General features: G+C 42.5%; 1 protein-coding gene across 2 annotated transcripts in view; it reads right to left on the bottom strand.

The window, feature by feature from the left end:
- macrod1 (mono-ADP ribosylhydrolase 1) overlaps window positions 1-5516 on the bottom strand; it is a 69640-nt gene that overhangs the window by 55013 nt on the left and 9111 nt on the right. The window lies entirely within an intron of this gene.

Raw genomic sequence — 5516 nt, 5'->3', positions numbered from 1 at the left:
GTGTATAGATTGTGTGTTTAAGAGCAGGCATGTCTTCAATCTGAAGAGTGTGGTAATGCCTGTGTAAGCAACACATGGATTAATATAATGAGGGGGTGTGGGTGCAAGTGTCCTGCTAAGACAGAGAATGGTTTTAAACATAAGCTCTTCTCTGTGTGTAAGCAAAGTCTCCGCTTAAATTTCAATGAGTAGTTATTTGCACCTGTTCCTCAACTGTGCATTTATTAACTTAATAGAATTCTGCATAATTGAGCAAAATCTCTTATCTACTTATAATGCACGGCTATGTCAAGTAATCATTTCAAATCTATGACTGTGCTAAAGAGCCAACGGAGACAGACCGTACTCATATAGTCTAATACATCAGTGGAACATGCTAGCCTATCAGACTCCGCATGTGTGTGTGTGTAATAGACCAAACTGAATCTGGACTAATTGGTATAAGCAGTGTTGATGGATTAGCCATCTAATGCAATCAAAATGAACACTTCATGTTAGGATCTTTGCAGTCTAGGGATGACTGGAAAGGCCAGCTGAACAGCTAACTGTACTGAATCATGGGATTATCAGTCTGACTTCATGAAGCCCAAGTTTGGATGGGCCCCATTAGACTGAAGGATTTTGCACAAATTCACACTATACCATGCGAGACCCAACTGGGAATGTTCAACCAATATACCGACAACAGCATAACAGAAGTGTAGAAGAAACTCTCGGAAGACATCTCTGATGAACAGCATGTCTCCTCTTCCTGCAGTTACCACATTGGGGCAATTAAGCTAATTAGACTGAGAGAAGACCAACATTCAGGCTTCCTTCATTTGAGCTAAAGTGGCGATTGATTGAGAGAGAATGGAAGGGGTGGGAGGCTTTTAACGAGGCCTGAAATAATTACCATGCATGCTTTTCTGCAAACTCATTCAGTTTGTTTTAAAACCACCAGACCATTCATTACAGGTTCAGCATCTGAGAGTTGACTTCTCAATGTCATACATCAAACAGAATTTCAATCAAAGCATTCAACATTCTAGGACTTCCAGATGTTGCTTAACTCTCGCATAAATATGAATACCAAATTTGTTCATTCACTCACCTTTTCACATTCATCTCTTACCTTCGAGGCAGGAGAGCACGCATCTTTTGGAATAATTTCCACCAAAATATCATCATTCTACACAGAAATGCAATGATTTCTAAACCACGATGCTACAAAGAAGGAAGTACGTCACAAAATCCATTAAAAATAAAAATTAAAAAAGATGCAAAAACACAATGGAAAAAAATGCATCACATGCAAGTGAAAATTCATAGGCACCTCCAATTGCAATGAATTTATTAGGCACATGACAACTGTTTCCCTCCATCAAGCCTGGCTTCCAATTAGCGACAATGTGGCATATGCTGAGAGATGTGAGATTTCTCTGTGTGAACTCATTTTAAATTCGCTTACGCTAGTGAGAGAGGGCTCTGAACCGGGAGCGCAGAATGCTGAGCCTCATTTGCAACAGATAACAGATTTAATGGCTTACGCTCTTCGACAAATAAGACACATTTTCAGACCTATTTAGAGATGTCTACACATTACATTTTTTCTTTCTTTCGGATGCCCATATGGCAACATTCTCCAGGCTGAAACTGTGTAAATCTCAGTCACTGCGGGTTACAGTAACAAGTCTCCATGTGTGCTACGCAGCATATGAACTGAGGCCACCAAGCAGCCTTTACGAACGCCATTACGCTCCTCTCCTTTCACTCTGCGCCTTTTATTATCCCTCTGTTTTCTGCAGGCCCATTTCTCTGACTTACACTGGAGTTCAGAAGGCACTTGGGGCATTTTAGATAATGCCACGGTCAGTAAGGGGAAAGACAAAACGTAATAATTGAAAAATAAAAATAATAATAACAATAAAAAAAGCCAGGGCCTCTTATCTAAAGTGCCAGTGGAAGAAAAAGGGGGGATTGGGAGGTCTGGTGGCGAGTCTCTTTCTGATCTACTGTAGATTGGATGGCGTCACTCTTATCTGGCATCATTCCTCTGTCATTCTGGGAATCTGGGTCTGGAACATCTTATCTGTGGACCAGAATACTCACTCTCCTCTGCTCCATTAAATGAAGCTAATAGGGAGGAGTGAGTGAAACCTCAAATTCACATGTCAAATTCAATCTCCTTCACTAGGCAGATAGCCCGAAGATGAGAAATATCCTAAAAGCCCTGTTCTGGTGAAACTGGAGCTGTCAAGAGTTCTTTAGCTGAAGTTATGGGGTCACTGAAATAAATAATTAAGGAGAAATCCCAGTCAAAGTCTCTGGACTACTATTGAGATTATTAAGCGAGAATGAGGGTAAGCACACACCAGCTACCCCAGGGCTACCCCATGGTCTCGCATTTGCCCCTCAGGGTACTCTCAGAATCTTGCCACCCATGACTTGGGCTTTAAATTTCTAAATTTGCCAGGGGCAAATGACATGAGAAATCAGAGATCACCCTAATAATTCCCTCATGCAGTACACCTATGTGACTCAAAGACATCAGTGAATCTGACGTATTCTCCCTGAACCCTGAGCCACAACGATCGCCTATTCATGATACAATGCATCTTAATAAACCAGCCCGAGACAGTAGATTCCCCCTCATTTACCAGATGGATAGATGGATCGATGAATAGATGGATGGATGGATTTAGTGGTGTAAAGAGGATGTTTACTCCTCCCCTGTCCACGCCCCTCAGAAGGACAGTTCTTAAGTGCCTGTGGATTTTATGTTCGGTGTGTTTTATAGGGCACAAGCAGGAGCCAAGAGCCGTAAGGGGTTGTTAGAAGGAGGGGAGAGAGAGGACAGGGGGTGGAGGCCACGTTATTGTAAATCCAATCTTTATTGAGAACGATACACAAACAGTCCTTCCCTTCCTCCACCTCTGCCTATTGATCAATTGGCTCTGTGAAGTTTCAGGGAAGAAGGGTGTCTGTGTGTGTGTGTGTGTGTGTACCTCTATTTTCTACAACAGTTCTAAAACTAATTAAAAAAACAATGCAAATCTGAAATTGAGATGAAAAACGATTCATACCCAATACATTTCTATGATTACATTTGTTTGAAGTCATAATTTGTGGTTTAACACTGATGAGCATCCAAAGGTGGTGATGTGGAACAAATGAATAATCCCTTCATGGGCTCTCATGACAACTGGGGCCTCTCCGTTTTGCTGGCCTGTACATTCTTCAGGTAAAGTGGAAGGATAAACTCATGTTCTATAGCAGAGATAAATTCAGGTTATTATTCATCCACAGGCAGTCTTTACAAGTCCAGGAGACTGGTAGAGAGAGTTGTTGTTTACTCTGTGGCTAAGGTATACATTATATTTTAAGCAAAACACAGAGGAGAGCTTTGTAAAACATCTCAGGATCTATGTAGAAGCTGACAGATACAGTGTGCTGTACATTATACAAAGAAGAATTATTTTAGAAGAATAACTAGTACCCTACATAACCCCACTACCTCCATAGGATAAACCCCAAAACAAACAAGATGTAAATATAAACAGAGTTTTAGGGCATACTCAGACTTAGTAGGTGTGCTAGAGGTGTGAGATTGTTCTGATATGGTTCATTAGAGCAAGTGAGACTGCTACCTTTTGAACTCCCGTGCAGTCTGAGACCACTTGAAGATGTCGCTCTCTGTCCCAAACATGCGCATCGTTTGGAATGTGAACACAACACAGAACAAAAGGCACCAAACAGATCAAACACAGAATGTGATGTTACAAGATGTGACCCTGAACACCATGTGAGAAAACAGCGTGGTTGTGGCGATAATGAGCAGGGGACAGGCGTGGAGGAGCGAGGAGGTAAAATTCCTCATTAACATTTGGTTCAACAAGCATATCTGTATATACTGGACAAAAATGTGCAAAAATGTCCAAGTATTCAAAATGCAGTTGCTACAGCGCTGAAACTACCCGTGTTGTTTTACCTCCTTAATTGATTTGTCAGCTCTTTCTGCTGGTAAAAACACCACAGCTCATACACAAACTGCACAAGCACATTTAGGCCAGCACCGTTAATTGACAAAATATACATCATAAAAGATACTCAATCTCCATTCATCCATGCATCCAAAAGATCACGGCCCTGTATCAAAACTGTATCAGCAGGCAATCTATAGCCTGTGTGTGATCGTCATGCACAAAGAAATACACAGCTCTGACTGATCTGTGTAAATTAGCGCATTCTGGTGCTAGAACGGTGATAAAAATGAATCACCTAAGACAATGTCAGTCAAATGCATTCAGCTACACACCATTTCACAAAACAGACACTGCATCATCCTGAAAAGACTTGCGAGATAAAGCAGCACAGAGATCTTAATTCCCACTACAGGACTGCTCTTCCAGGGTCAGCGCAGGTAGTATAGAGGTTGCACAATCTAATAGCATATTAATCACAATCACCATTCTGGAAAGAACAATTCGATTATACCATTTAGCAAAAAAATGGACAAATAATGAATTTAATTGAGCAATCTGGCATTTGTAGTTGCTACTGCTGAGCATTCTGGGAGTGCTCAAGCCAATCATATCTGTTCCTGGACCCTGACAAATGAAAGGTGTGATTATAGTGTGCGCAATAACTGAACACACCGGTCGCTTCTAATCATAATTTAAACACGGTAATCACATTATCACTCAGAACAGCTCAAGCCTAACCATCATTTTTGTCACTACTATCCTAAACAGTGGCTTGGGGCTTCAGCAGTGCCTGTTGTGCCAACAGTCTCTGAGCCTTGACATCTTGCCGGGGCTTGCCTGGAAGGCTGCTTCAGGTCCTGGTGTAAAGGTGGCATCTATTACTGTATGTCACCCAGAGGGAGGCCTGAACACGTGGGTACAGGGTTGGGCAGAGGCATCGCACCTTAGTGCCGCTGCTGAAACAGCGTTTGCCGACAAACGCTCGTGTGTGTGAATGTGTGTGTGAGGGAGAGAGAGAGCAACAAATGGACAGGGTGGGACAAGAGAGACAGCATCCAGAAGTGCAGGCAAGCACTTGTGCGCTTACACTACTCTCTGGCCACTTGAACACTGCACACTTAGCAGTCCTGAGAAGTCCATTCCAGCATCCAAATTAATTACCTCGAGACAGTCTGTTAATCCTCACGCTTTTACACGAAGCTCTGGTGGCCAGTCGATCAATGCAGCCACGCGGAGGGATGAATCAGTGTCCTGTCACACAAACTCCATCCACTCTATCTCCACCCCCCCAACCCCTCCACGATCCTTCTTCCATGCCATGTACATTTCTTTCAATATTCTGCCCTCTCCACCAAACCTATGATGAAAAACTTAATCAGATTTATCCATTCCAGCCTTAGATACAAGATTAACCTCCATTCCTCTGGATCAAGGGCCATGGTGCCTGGGATAATACGTTGCCTGCTCAGTACGTGACCGCCCGAACATCAACAGATCATCATCTTGCTGTGCGGCAGTTTAAGAAGAGATGAAATAATAAACCCTGTGCAC

The sequence above is a fragment of the Brachyhypopomus gauderio genome, chromosome 11, assembly GCF_052324685.1.
Source record: "Brachyhypopomus gauderio isolate BG-103 chromosome 11, BGAUD_0.2, whole genome shotgun sequence".
Classification (NCBI taxonomy): Eukaryota; Metazoa; Chordata; class Actinopteri; order Gymnotiformes; family Hypopomidae; genus Brachyhypopomus; species Brachyhypopomus gauderio.
Note: the sequence above shows the minus strand (reverse complement) of the source record. Positions and strands in the feature narration are given on the sequence as shown.